This window comes from Eubalaena glacialis, chromosome 8, assembly GCF_028564815.1.
Source record: "Eubalaena glacialis isolate mEubGla1 chromosome 8, mEubGla1.1.hap2.+ XY, whole genome shotgun sequence".
Taxonomy (NCBI): domain Eukaryota; kingdom Metazoa; phylum Chordata; class Mammalia; order Artiodactyla; family Balaenidae; genus Eubalaena; species Eubalaena glacialis.
The window spans coordinates 10486671-10500839 of record NC_083723.1 but is presented as its reverse complement, the minus strand read 5'-3'; the positions used below and the strand labels follow the sequence as shown (position 1 = coordinate 10500839).

Sequence of the window (14169 nt, the reverse complement as noted above, 5' to 3'; positions counted from 1 at the left end):
GAAACAATGGGAAGGCCAGTAAGATTTTAAGCAGAGGATTAACACGGTCAGATCTGTGTTTTAAATGTGTAAAGCCTAGGTAGAGAATTGCTACTTCTATCCAAAGGTGAAGTAGAGAAATACCCCTCAGGTGAGAGTAAGGAGGAATTAGGGGAAGAGACCAGGAGAAGAAGCAAAATATATTTATGGATTTTTTAAATTACACACAGCTACCAAGCGCTCGTACTCTCTCTCCCTCTCCCCCCCCCCCCCACACACACACAGGCACAGACTGATTGACAATCATACACACACTTAAACACCTGAAAACCACTTACACTGAAAATCACTTCTATCGTCATCCCCTGTATGGAGCTCAAATGTGACGAGACAAAAACTATTAAGACCACCGAGCCAGAAAATTCCTTTCTACAATCATCTGGGCAAGGTCCTCCTCAGACTGTTGTAACTTGGGACCACCGACAAAATGCCCAGTTCCACCTCTTCGACAGGACCCCACCGCTTCACAAATGTGCTCCTGGGAACGCTCAGCGAGGACCACAGGGCTAGGCCACCGTTAGCTACACAGGGGGGCGGGGGAGGGGAACCTTGTAGCATCCCGAGGCGCTGAGCCCACCACGGGCCCCCAGGCGCCAACCACGCTGCTGCGGGAGGTGGCGACCCGGCGACGACAGCAAGGTGGCCCCTGAGGGGCTCCCCCTGCAGCAGCCCACCTGGCGTGCAAACGCGGCCTTCAGGACTACGGGAACAAAAGCTTCTGGGGTGAAAGGGAGCCGACTCTGCCTCCCGCCGGGACGCTAACCTGTCCGGCGTTGAAGTACCACGCCGCGGCCAGCGTGAGGACTCCTTCCGGACCTGGGGCGTGGGGAGTGGGTGGGGTAAAAGCCGGCGGGCGGACACACTCCTCGAGGAGCAGTCGAGACTTCCGGCGTAGCCTCCTCGCGCGGCTAGAGAGTCGGGACGCGAGTGTAGCTGGAGGAGTGCGGATTCCCCAGGGCCGGGTCCCGCGCTGGAATTGATTTAGCGGCCAGGCTTCTCGGAAGCTCGTACGCCAGCCGGGAGGGGGTTTGTCTCCTCCAATCTCCGTTTTTTGTTTTCTGCGCCCCGTTAGCCCGCAACATATATTCAGTTCAGCAGCGGTTGCCGAGGAAATTTAAACCGCTGGTTCGTGTTGTCCCTTGCAGGGATCTGGTGCTTTGGTTCACCTCCAAGTATGCGAAACCCCGGGCCATAGGAGCCCGGCTCTGGCACTAAAGTCCATCTTGCCCTATTCGGCTGAGAAATTTGGCAATACTCATTTTTTTTTATTCATTAAATATTTATTAAATTATTACTGTGCTCCAGGTAATGCATTGCTAAGAAAAAACTGTAATGTTCTCTGTTCGCATGCAGTTTACTCGTAAAATGGATTAATAGTAGTACTTACCTAGTAGATTTGTCCTGAGGATGTAAAGCGCTCGGAATAGTCTGGCACTTTGTAAGTGCTCAATAAATGCTAGTTATTATTGTTTTCATCTTGATCATTCCATTGCCATCGTCACTAGTAATAACGTCATCCTTTACTTTTTCAATGTCGAGCTTGGAGTGTTACCTACGACCCAAGCCCTTAGACTCTTTAATCAGTAGAAATTGGTAGAGGCCAGAGGAGAATTCTAGGCAAGGCTTTGTGGGGCTCCTGCTGCAGCAGGAAGGAGTGAAAACAAGAAACAGGTGCAGCGGAGTGAGCTGCTTGGGTCTTTAAATGGGGTAACAAGGAGGGCAGGTCCATGGGCTGGGCAGGAGGCATAGTTTAGGTGGTCTGCCCACCCCTTTGGTGGTGCTGTGTGCAGGGATCACGTGCAGTACCCTTCTTTTGCTCACAGCACCTCAGAAGTGGCAGTTGGTTTGTGGACTTTTTGTATCTTATTGTTCATAATTACCCCAACTGCACATGTGTGCAGTTATTTTTAGTCCCTCATAGTTTCTTTCTATTCTGTTGCTCCAGAAAATGAGACCAAGCACTCCAGTAAAGGGTCCCAGGTCCAGCCTATCTCACAAGTACCTTTCCTCCACAAATCAATGAGTCTCACAATTGGTGGGTCACCTAAATTTGATGTGTTCCATAACCAGACTAACCAAGTTTAGTCCAAGGCAGTGGTCTTCAAATTCTTGATCACACATCCGCATTAGAAAACTAGATTATATACATGTACTATCTATGGTATTGATATGGTATTGATTCATGCTTACAAGAAAGTTTCCAACACATTCTCCTCTTGACGTGGAAACTTCTAGCCCAACACTGACCCTGGCAGCCATTTGGCAGCCCCAAGGGAATAAAGCTGATGCTGAGGACCACTGCATGAAGTGATGGATTATCATTCCAAACCTGGAACTCACCCTCTTTCTGAACTTCTTGTAGGGATATCTAATACATTTTCTTATTGTTTTCTGATAGATAGTATGATGATTAAATGAGTTAAAATAGAGGTGGTAATGTTAGTGCTCAAAAATGTTAGTTATTACTATGATGCCTTATTGTTTGGAGTTGATTCTTTTAGATTTTCTAGGATTGCAATCATATCATTGAAATGGTTATAGTTTTACCTAATCCTTTTCAAATTTTCTACCTCTAATTTCTCATATCTAATTGCATTAGCTAGTATTTCCAGTAAAAATATTTAATAATAGTGAAGACAGTGAGCTTCCTTGTCTTATTGCTACCTTTAATGGGATATTGCTAGAATTTTCCCACTAAGCATGTAGCTAGTTGTGGGGACTGAGGTACATATCACTTAGCATATTAAGGAAGTATCCAGCTATTGAAAGAAAACAGGGAAAATTTTGACACAGATACTTTGAGAAAACAATTGAGCAGGCCATTACATCTTCTCATAAAAGTAAGTGCAAACGAGACAATAGTTACCACAAAGACACTGATAAAATTAGCATTAGCTAGGTTGGAATGAATGTCCTTTCTTACTTATCTTACATACTATCATCATGAAATTGAGTCCTGACTAGTTTGTTTATAAGAAATTCCACGGTAATTCCCTCAGTTTTAAACCTGGAAAAGTTCTTTGCAATCTCTAACAAAATGTCACCTTTAATCCAAAGTCTATGCTTGCTCTATATGTTTTTTATGGGAAATTGCATGGATCTACTATAGTTTTGTTATAAAGTTGTATCAGTTCAAATATGCTGGTTGTTGAAAATAGGGATGTTTTATAATGATAAAGAGGTTAGATCATCAAGAAGATATAATAATCCTAAACTTGTATGTAACTTATAGCAGAGGTTTGATATATATGAAACAAAAACTGAAAGAAGAATTAGAAAAATCAACAATTACAGTGGGTGATTATAACGTTCATCTCTCAGCAATCAATAGCACTAGATAAAAACCTCAGTAAGTATACAGAAGACTGGAACAACATTATCAACCAACTTGACCTATTGATGTTTATAAAACACTTCACAAAAACCAAAATATACTTTTATAAGTGTACAGAATACTCATTATTATGCTGGTTCATAAAACAAGTTTCAATAAATTTAAATAGATGGAAATCATGCACAGTATGTTATCTAACCATAATATAATTAAATTAGAAATCAGTAGCAGAAAGCTATTTGGGAAAACTCCAAGTATTTTGAAATTAAACAACATATTTCTGAATAACCCATGGGTCAAAGAAGAAATCACAAGGGAAACAAAAATATTTTGAACTGAATAAAAATTTTAAAACATATCAAAAGGTGTGGAATGCAGTTAAAGCAGTGCTTAGAGGGAAAAATTATAACTTTGCATGTTTATATTAGGAAAGAAGGAAAGTCTAAATTAAATTATTTAAGCTTCCACTTTAAGAAATCAGGGAAAAACAAAAACAGTAGAAGAGGAAATAAAGACAATTTTGGAAATTGACTGAATATAAAAGCTGGTTCTTTTAAAAGTTTAATAAAATTGGTGAACCTCTAGCTTAACTGAGCAACCAAAAGGAAGGTTGGAGAGATGCAAATTACCAATACCAGGAATGAGAGAAATCAGTACAGATCCTATAGACATTAGTAGGAAAATAACAGGTTCTGCTTCCAATAATAGCTGAGTACTTCCCATTGAACCAAGGCAAAAACTGCAAACTATGAACCAAATAGAAGAAAATAAGCCCCTGAAGATACAGGAGAACACCAAAAAAGGCATATACTGGAGAGGAGTCAATGCGTGTGAGAAAGAAATGGGACTCAGTGAGTTTTCCATTTTTAGGTTTTTCACTTGAGGACAGGCCCCAGTTGTCACCCTCAGTCTTAACTGGCTTGAAAAACCAGAAGACAGAGTATGGGACAACTACAACAGCTGGAAAGTAGGAGGACATCCAAAAAGGAAATCCCAAGAAGGAGAGGAGTCAGGTAGAAGACCAAATTCTGTGTATAAACTGCCCATATTTCCAGCTGACACCTGAAACACATGTGTGGAGCAAATTTTTGAGCTATCTAAGCCTCAAAAACTGAATACAGACATCAACTGAAGTCTGGTAAGAATGACAGAACTGAAAAGAGTAGACGAATCCACAATAACAGTTGGAGCTTTCAACATTCTTCTCTTAGCAATTTAAGTTCTAGATTAAAATTTAGTAAAGACATAGGATATCTGAATAGCATTATCAACCACCTTGACCTTATTGATATCTCATAGAACACTGCACTCTACAGAATATACATTCTTTTTAAATGTACATGATTTGTTCACCAAGATAAACCATATGCTAGTCTATGAAACCAGTCCCAATAAATTTTAAAAGACTGAAATCAGGCATTATATTTTCTAACAATAATGGAATTAAATTAGAAATAAATAACAGAAAAATATCTGGAAAACCCCAAAATAGTTGGAGATACTTAGGGGGCAATTAGAGCTTTAAATAATACTTGCTTTAAAAGAGAAGAAAGGTGAAAATCACAATCTGAGTTTCGACCTTAAGAAGCTAGAAAAACTGGTCAGCATCATGGCATTATGAGATGCTCCCTTTGCCTCTCCCCATCCATCTACAACCAGTAAAACATCCATAACTCAACAAAGGTGCCTCTACCAAACACATCAGGATGCCAGAGAATTCCACACATCTGTACACCTAAAGGTGGGTGGATGGAACACATGGAAGTGGTGGAACCAGGGAAACAAAAAGGGTGATGTCTGTGACCCCAGACCCCCGGCTGCAAAGGTCGAACCTGCAGCCCCACAGAATCCAGTTGCGTTGGGGGTAGTGCTCACAACACTGGCCTCCCAGCTGCAGCGGTGACTTCAGCCACAGGGAACCAGAGAGCAGTAACAGCAGGGCCTGCAACCCTGTCCCTCCAGCCATGGAGGTGCCTGTAACTCAGGCCCCCACCTGCAGTGGCTGTGCCCACAAACCCAACCACCCAGATCATGGTAGAGGCACTTGTGACCCTGGTTCCTCCCCCACTCTCAACCTCCCCTCACAGCAGCAGGAGACCCCAGATGCAGCAGAGGCACCGCCATCTTGGTGCCCCAAGCAGCTTTGCCAGTGACACTAGCAGCAAAGGCACCAATGACCCCAGAGGCACAAGCAACCACAATGAGAGCCCCAAGCAACAGCCCTGAGAGTGCTGGTAGAGGGTGGAAAGTGCTGATTCTCAAGCAGGCAGCTCAGGTAAGAGAAACCAAAAACTTGTGCTATAGCGCCACCTACTGGGAAACAAAAGAAAGGCCCCAAATGACTAACCTGTTGAATCATTAGGATCACGTAAAACAAACAAACTGGCTGAGGAACAACTCATCAAGCATCATGAAAAACCACGGTAACATGGAATATTGTGAGCTAACTCATAGAGAATTCAAAATAGCCGTCATGAAGAAACTCAAGCTACAAGAAAACTCAGAAAGGCAGTTCAATGAACTCAGGAATAAAATTAATAAACAGAAAGAATACTTTACCAAAGAGGTTGAAACTCTAAAAAAGCACCAAGCAGAAATTCTGGAGCTGAATAACTCAATAAATAAGGTGAAGAACACAAAAGAAAGCACTGGAAATAGAGCAGACCATATGGAAAAGAGAATTAGCAAGTTCAAACATAGAAACCTAGAAATGATACAGGTAGAAGAGAAGAGACAATTAAGATCTTAAAAAGAAAAGAAATTCTATGAGAACTATCCAACTCCATTAGGAAGGGAAACATTAGGGTAATGGGTATCCCAGAAAGAGAAGAGAGGGAGAAGGAAGCAGAGTTTATTTAAAGAAATAATAGCTGAGAACATCTCAAACCTGGGGGAGGAACTGGATACACAAGTCCACGAAGCTAATAGAACACCTCAATGCAAAAAGACCTTCTCCAAGACACATTATATTAAAACTGCCAAAAGTCAATGACAAAGAAAGAATTTTAAAGGCAACCAGGGGAAAAAGGATGGCAACCTACAAATGAACCCCCATTCGGCTATCAGCAGATTTCTCAGCAGGAATTCTACAGGACAGACGAGAGTGGAATAACATACCCAAAACATTGAAAAATAAAAACTATCAGCCAAAAGTACTCCATTCAGCAAAGTTATCATTCAAGATACAAAGAACAAATAAAGGCTTTCCCCGCCAAACAAAGCTGAAGGAATTCATCAACACTAGACCTGCCTTACAAGAAATGTTGAAAGGAGCTCTTCTATCTGAAACAAAAAGGCAAAGTACACAAAACTGTAAGGTGATAAATACACAGGAAGAATCAGAAAATTGCAGCTCTATATCAGAATAGGTTATTAAACAGTTACAGCATAAAGGTTAAAGGAGAAAAACTAGTAAAAAAAATAACTATAGTTACTTCAATTTGGTAACAAACTCACAACATAAAAAGGGAAAATTTGAGACAACAAAAACATAAAAGGGGAAGAGAAAAAGGATGGAACTCATAAAAGAAAATGAAGATACCATCAGCAGAAAAAAGACTACTTTATCTATGAGGTGTTTCATATAAACCTCATGGCAACCACAGAACATAAATCTAGAGCAGAGGCACGATGCATTAAAAAAGAGAAAATTGAGAAGAACATCATAGAAAAACCGCCAACTAAAATGGCAGACAGAAATGCAAGGAAAAGAAACATTGAGGTACAGAGCAACCAGCAGACAAAAGATAAGACGGTCCCCATTTATCAATAATCACTCTAAAAGCACATGGATTGGGCTTCCCTGGTGGTGCAGTGGTTAAGAATCCGCCTGCCAATGCAGGGGACAGGGGATCGAGCCCTTGTCCAGGAAGATCCCACATGCCACGGAGCAACTAAGCCCATGCGCCACAACTACTGAGCCTGCACTCTAGAGCCCACATGCCACAACTACTGAAGCCCGTGTGCCACAACTACTGAAGCCCGCGCTCCTAGAGCCCGTGCTCTGCAACAAGAGAAGCCACTGCAATGAGAAGCCCACGCAACGCAATGAAGAGTAGCCCCCACTCCCCACAGCTAGAGAAAGCCCACGCGCAGCAACAAAGACCCAGTGCAGCCAAAAATAAATAAATAGATGTAAAAGCACATGGATTGAATTTACCAATCAAAAGACACGGAGTGGCTGGATGGAGTAAAAAACAAGACCAAGCTATATGCTGCCTCCAGGAGGCTCACCTCAGCTCTAAAGACAAACACTGGCTCAAAGTGAAGGGATGGAAGGTGATACTTGAAGTAAATGGCAGCCAAAAGAAAGCTGGTATAGCCATACTTATATCAGACAGAACAGACTTCAAGCCAAAAAAGGTAACAACAGACAAAGATGGACATTATATAATAATAAAGGGGACAATTTATCAAGAAGAAATAGTAGTTATTAATATTTATGCACCTAACATAAGAGTACCAAAATGTATATAAAAAGGGAGAAATTGACAGTAACACAATAAGAGTAGGGAACTTTAACATCCCACTTACATCAATGGATAGATCATCCAGACATAAAGTCAACAAGGAAATACCAGCCTTAAATGAAGCATTAGACCAAATGGGCTTGATAGATTTATACAGAACATTCCATCCAATTGCAGCAGAATACACATTCTCCTCAGGTGCATATGGAACATTCTTAAAGAAATAATAAATAAATAAAGTTGCAGAGTACCAAGTGAATATACAAAAATCTGTTGCATTTCTATACACTAACAACAAACTAGCAGAAAGGGAAATTAAGAAAACAATCCCATTTACAATCTCAACAAAAAGAATAAAATACCTAGGACTAAATTTAACCAACGAGGTGAAAGACCCCATACACTGAAAATTATCAGACATTTTTGAAAGAAATTGAAGAAGACACAGAGAAATGGAAAGATATTTTGTGTTCATGGATTGGAAGAATTAACATTGTTAAAATGTCCATATCACCTAAAGTGATCTACAGATTCAATGCAATCCCTATCAAAACCCCAAATACATTTGTCACAGAAATAGAACAAAAAATTCTAAAATTTATATGGAACCACAAAAGACCCTGGATAGCCAAAGCAATACTGAGAAAAAAAGAGCAAAGTTGGAGGTATCATACTCCCTGGTTGCAAATTATAATACAAAGCTATAGTAATCAAAACAGCATGGTATTGGCAGAAAAACAGACACATAGATCAGTGGAACAGAATTGAGAGCCCGGAAATAAACTCACGCATATATGAGCAATTGATTTACAAGAAAGGAGCAAAGAACATACAGTGGAGAAAGAATAGTCACTTCAATAAATGGTGTTGGGACACTGGATGCAAAAGAATGAAACTAGACCACTATCTCACACCATACTAAAAAATCAAAAAATGAATAAAAGCCTTGAGTGTAAGAACTAAAACCATAAAATTCCTAGAAGAAAACACTGGCAGTATGCACATTGACATATGTCTAAGCAATATCTTTCTAGATATGTCTCCTCAGGCAAGGTAAACAAAAGCAAAAATAAACAAATGGGACTATATCAAACTAAAAACCTTCTGCACAGCAAAGGAAATCATCAACAAAATGAAAAGACAACCTACTGAATGGAAGAAGATATTTATAAATCATATACCTGATAAGGGATTAATATCCAAAATACATAAAGAACACATACAACTCAACATCCAAAAAACAAGCAGCCAGATTAAAAAATGGGCAGAAAGCTGAATAGACATTTTTCCAAAGAAGATATACAGATGGCCAACAGGAACATGAAAAGACACTCAGCATCACTAATCATCAGGAAAATTCAAATCAAAACCACAAGGTAATATTACTTCATGCCTATTAGAATAGCTTTTATCAAAAAGATAAGAAATAATTGTTGGAGAGAATGTGGAGAAAAGGGAGCCATCGTACACTGTTGGTGGGGAATGTAGATTGGTACAGCCACTATGGAAGACAGTATGGAGATTCCTTAAAAATTAAGGGTACAACTACCATATGATCTAGCCGTCTCATTTCTGAGCATTTACCCAAAGAATATGAAAACACTAATTCGAAAAGATACATGCACACTTATGTTCATCACAGCATTATTTACAGCAGCCAAGATATGAAACAACCTAAGTGCCCACCTATGAGTGAATGGATAAAAAAGATGTTCTATACACACACACACACACACACACACACACACAATGGAATACTACCCAGCCATAAAAAAAGATGAAATTTTGCCATTTTCAACAATGTAGATGGAGCTTGAGGGAATTATGCCAAGTGAAATAAGTCAGATGGAGAAAGACAATATCATTTCACTCACATGTGGAATATAAGAAATAATAACTGAATGAATGAATGAATACAAAAACAAACACATAAGTACAGAGAACAGAGTAGTTACCAGTGGGGAAAGGGATTGGGGGGAGGTTGAAATGGGTAAAGGAGGTCAACAGTATAGAATCTAAATTTTTGGTGGTGAGCACACCGTAGTATATACAGAAGTCAAAATATATACTGTACACATGAAACTTTTATAATGTTACAAACCAATTAAAATTAAAACCTCAAAAAAGAAGCTAGGTAAATTAGAGCAAGTAAAGTCAAAGAAAAGAGAAGGAAGTTAATAATAAAGATAAAAGCAGAAATCAGTGAAATAGAAAACAAATAGCAGTATATTTATAAAAACCAAATATTAGATCTTTGACATATCAACAAAATCCATAAATTGCTATCTAGACTGATTAAGAAATAAAGAAAACACAGATTCATAATATCAGGGATGAAAGAGGAGTTATCACTACAGATCCTACAAACCTTTACAATTCTGAAGATGGGATGAACTTTTCAAGACATCCTGAGATGAGAGAAGAGGCTAGTTATGGGATGTGGGCCACTTCAGGAAAGGAGCATGGCCAAGGGTGAGACAATGCTCTTCCACTATGGCAATTGCTGAAGGGAGCTCTTAGCAGGTAGGGTCATGAGTCCTTCATTCCAGGCTGGGCACTCCAACAGCCACCATCCACAAATGAGGCAAAGAGAAACGAATTTGGGGTGAGTCCGGTTATACTTAAGATACATCAAGTGCTCAAAAGAACAAGGAAAAAGTAAATTAGGCAAAGCTGGCTGGAAGCTGTCCTAAAAAAAAAACAGGTAGGATTTAGACAAAGGAAGGGAAGAACATTTCCACCTGAGGAAATACTGGGAGACAAAGGACAGAGGTAAAAAAAGGAGCACCTAATTTCTAAATTATATAAACTTTACGGGGATTGGCAAGTAATGCATGCTGTCTTTTTTAAAACTTTGATTTTGAAATAACTATAGATTCACAGGAAGTTTGAAGAAAAATGTAAAGGAAGGTCATGGGCACCCTTCACCCAGTTTTCTCCAGTGATAACATCTTTTGTAACTATGCTGCAATATCAAAACCAGGAAACTGGCATTGGTATAACCCCCAGAGTTTATTCAGATTTCACCAGTTTTATATACACTCATTTGTGTGTGTGTGTGTGCATGTGCGTAGTTCGAAGCAATTTTATCACATGTTTAGATTGATGTTACCACCACCCCAGGCAAGACACAGTACAGTTGCATCACAAGGATCCCTGGTGCTACCCTTTCATAGCCACAGTCAATTCCTGTCTTTCCTGCCCCACACCCTCTCTGTAACCTCTGGCAACCAGTAACTAGTTCTCCATCTCTATAACTTTGTGGCAAGCATGCTGCCTTTTCAGTTAAAATATAGCTTCAGTCACACTCAGCATTATTTTGCAAGAAACTTAGTAGCATCTTCACCTTGGACTTTTAAAACTTGTCAGGAATCTTTTCATTTAGTAGTCAGATTTTCCAAGACAACTTATACTAAGGTTATTGGAACCCAACTGTCTTTAGATTTCTATCCTCCAGTTCTTCTTCCCTCTTACTCTGAAAGATCATTTTATCAAATACTTTACAAAATACCTGTGACCATCAGGTGTGAGTGGTTTTACTCATGAGCTGCGAATGGTTTTCATCTTTGTCTTAAAAGCTTACTTCAGTACATCTTCATTGAGCCTTTCTTCCCCTCCTAAAGCACAGGGGTTTTTACTCATCTCTATTGTGGAGACTTTCTCTGAAAATAATCCCTCCTTCTCTAAGATGGTTATCCACACACACCCTGCCCCCTTTTAACTGCTTCTTTTTATGTGCATGAATGTTTTTTAACCCTATGACAAATCAGTATTGAGTATCCAGGTCAGAATAAGTTCCCAGCCACAAAGGAGTCGCAGCCTAGCAAGGGAGATACAACCTGTGCTAAGAGCTTAAATTCATCCAGGGCATACCAGTGTGACCCTACTGGTTGCCAGATATCAAAATACTTCTGTGCTGGTTGATAAATAGCTGATGCCATAGACCCTGTGCCCCTCCCCACCCCACAGCAACCTTTGGTACAAACCAGGTCCTACCTCTGAGACCCACCAGACATCCCTATGATCCGGCAAACAAAGGCCTGGAATTACAGACAGCTCTGTAATGATATCTGAAATATCACTCCACCCTCTACCACCAAATACAATAAAGTATGATAAAATGCTATATTGGTGATTTAAACAAAGTGTTATAAAAACTCAGAGAATGGAGTATTCAATGAATTGGGACTAAGAGAGACAAGAGCGCATCTAGGAAAAGTTTGTGGACTTCCCAACTTTTGACTAATAGTAGTAATAATAAATACTATTTATTAAATGCTTACTATGTCATAGGCTCTATGCCCAATACCATTCATAAAGATTTACTGCATTTATTCCTCATAAAACCGCAAGACGTATATAATTGCAGTTCCACTTGACAGATGAGCAGTGTTGATCTTCAGCCAATTCGCACTGGTACAGCTCAACCAGTTATTCAAAGCCACCTGTTTTGATGGGTCACAGCGTTTGTTGTGATCAGTCAGCACCTGGACTCCACCAGTTATTAAGAATTTTGAACATCACCCCAACAAATAAGAAAACTGGCACTGAGAATAAACCAGCTGCACAAGATCACATAATAAACAGCAAAACTGGGATTTCAATCCAAGACTGAGGAACTCCAAGTTCATGCTTTCTTAACTACAATTCAAGTATGAAGACAACTTTAAAAAAAAAATCATTCATAATATGTTTCCTTGCTTTATATCTTCTGGAAAAATGACAGTGATACCATACATTTTTAATCTCCCTAAAGCTCCCCATAACAACAGAGCAAACAGGGTAGGAAAGCCAAAACCCTACAGACAACATCAACAAGCTAGGTGACTGGGTATTCCCACAAACTCTCAAATTTGAGTAGGTAGGAGTCAACCTCCCACAAAACTCACATGGTATCAGCAGCAATGCAGGGAGGTCTTCTGAGGGCTGGAGAGCCCCCCAAATTACCACAGGTATTCTTGGCCACAAGGCCACATGTCACAAGGTCACAATGCTCACAAGGCCAATCTGAGAATGGCTAAAACTCAATACAGCTTTGCAGACTCCAAGTCCCAAGTAAGAGAGAGCAGGATGGCTGGAGCAGTCTGAGCCCTACAAACTCTCAAATTTAAGTGACCCAAGTTTTCTTACAGGGCAAAGCCCACCTTAAGGAGAAACTGCTGGAAGTAGAATTGAGCAGAGCACACTGGTCAGGTCAGGAACAGAAAGAGCAAAGGAAACAGAAGATACACTCACAGGAGGGGGAGGAGGAGTACTTTATGAAAACAACAGAAGAGGGAGCTCTAGAACCGAGAGGTTAGGAAAGTCCTTACTTCCTCTGCTAGGATAGAAATACTCATCTCACTTAAATGTGAGCAAGCAAATAGATCACACAGTTGAACCTCATAAAAGTCACTATGAGAAAAGAAAAGGAATAAGCAGAATTACATCCCTACAGACAATGAAGGCACACTAAAAAAGTGCCCACAAATGGATGAAAACATAATCTTATATTCTAAAATAAGCCAAAAAATGAAATGTTAGCCAAAGCTTTCTGAATCTGCTTTAAAACAGTAGCAACAGCAATAACCTACAGATTCAGGAAGCTCAGCCATCTCCCAGGTCTTTCAGGAAACCACACTCAGGCATGTCATAATCAAATTACTAAAAACCAAAAGAGAAGGGAAAAATCTTAAAAATAGGAAGAGGAAAAAAAGGACACAAGCATAAGACAAATGGCTGGTTTCTCTTCAGAAACAATGGAGGCCAGAAGGAAACAAAACATACCTAGTGGGGTGAAAGGGAAGAAACTGTCAACCTAGAATTCTAGATTCATATTTTAAAACCTCCTGCACTCTTGGTGAAAGGAAATACAAACTGAATTTATAAAATTAAAAAGAATGATAATGAAATCACCACATATTGAAATCTATGGGATGCATGTAAAGCAGTGATCAGAGGGAAATCATTGTACTAATCACTGTTAATCAAAAAATTTTAATTAAAATAAATGAATTAAATTCCCAGATCAAAAATAAGGGGAAAAAACACAATAAACAAAACCACAAAAAAGCAATAGAAGGAAATAAGGAAGATAAAAGCAGAAGTTAATGAGGAAGAGAATAGAAAAGCAGCAGACATAAATCAAAATCCTATTTTTAACAGCTTTATTGAAGTGTAATTAACCATATAATACACTCATTTAAAGTGTACTATTCAATGGCTTTTATATATTTACAGAGTTGTGCAACCATGACCACAATCAATTTTAGAACATTTCGTCACCTCAAAAAGAAACCCCCCATCTCTTAACTGTCACTTCCCAATATCCCCACCTACCCTCCCAGC

General features: G+C 39.7%; 1 protein-coding gene across 8 annotated transcripts in view; it reads right to left on the bottom strand.

Annotated features, from left to right (window-relative positions):
* The window catches only part of LOC133096744 (cytochrome c oxidase assembly factor 1 homolog), a 194063-nt gene that overhangs the window by 94086 nt on the left and 85808 nt on the right, over nt 1–14169 (bottom strand). For 5 of the 8 annotated variants that reach the window (XR_009701816.1, XR_009701817.1, XM_061198405.1 and 2 more), the window contains exon 1: nt 714–854. The exons of 1 other annotated variant lie outside the window; for it this stretch is intronic. The gene's annotated coding sequence lies outside the window, so the exon portion shown is untranslated. Of the gene's footprint in view, nt 1–713; nt 863–14169 lie in introns of those variants that run through there. 2 more of the 8 variants (XM_061198410.1, XM_061198409.1) reach the window with 1 other exon arrangement.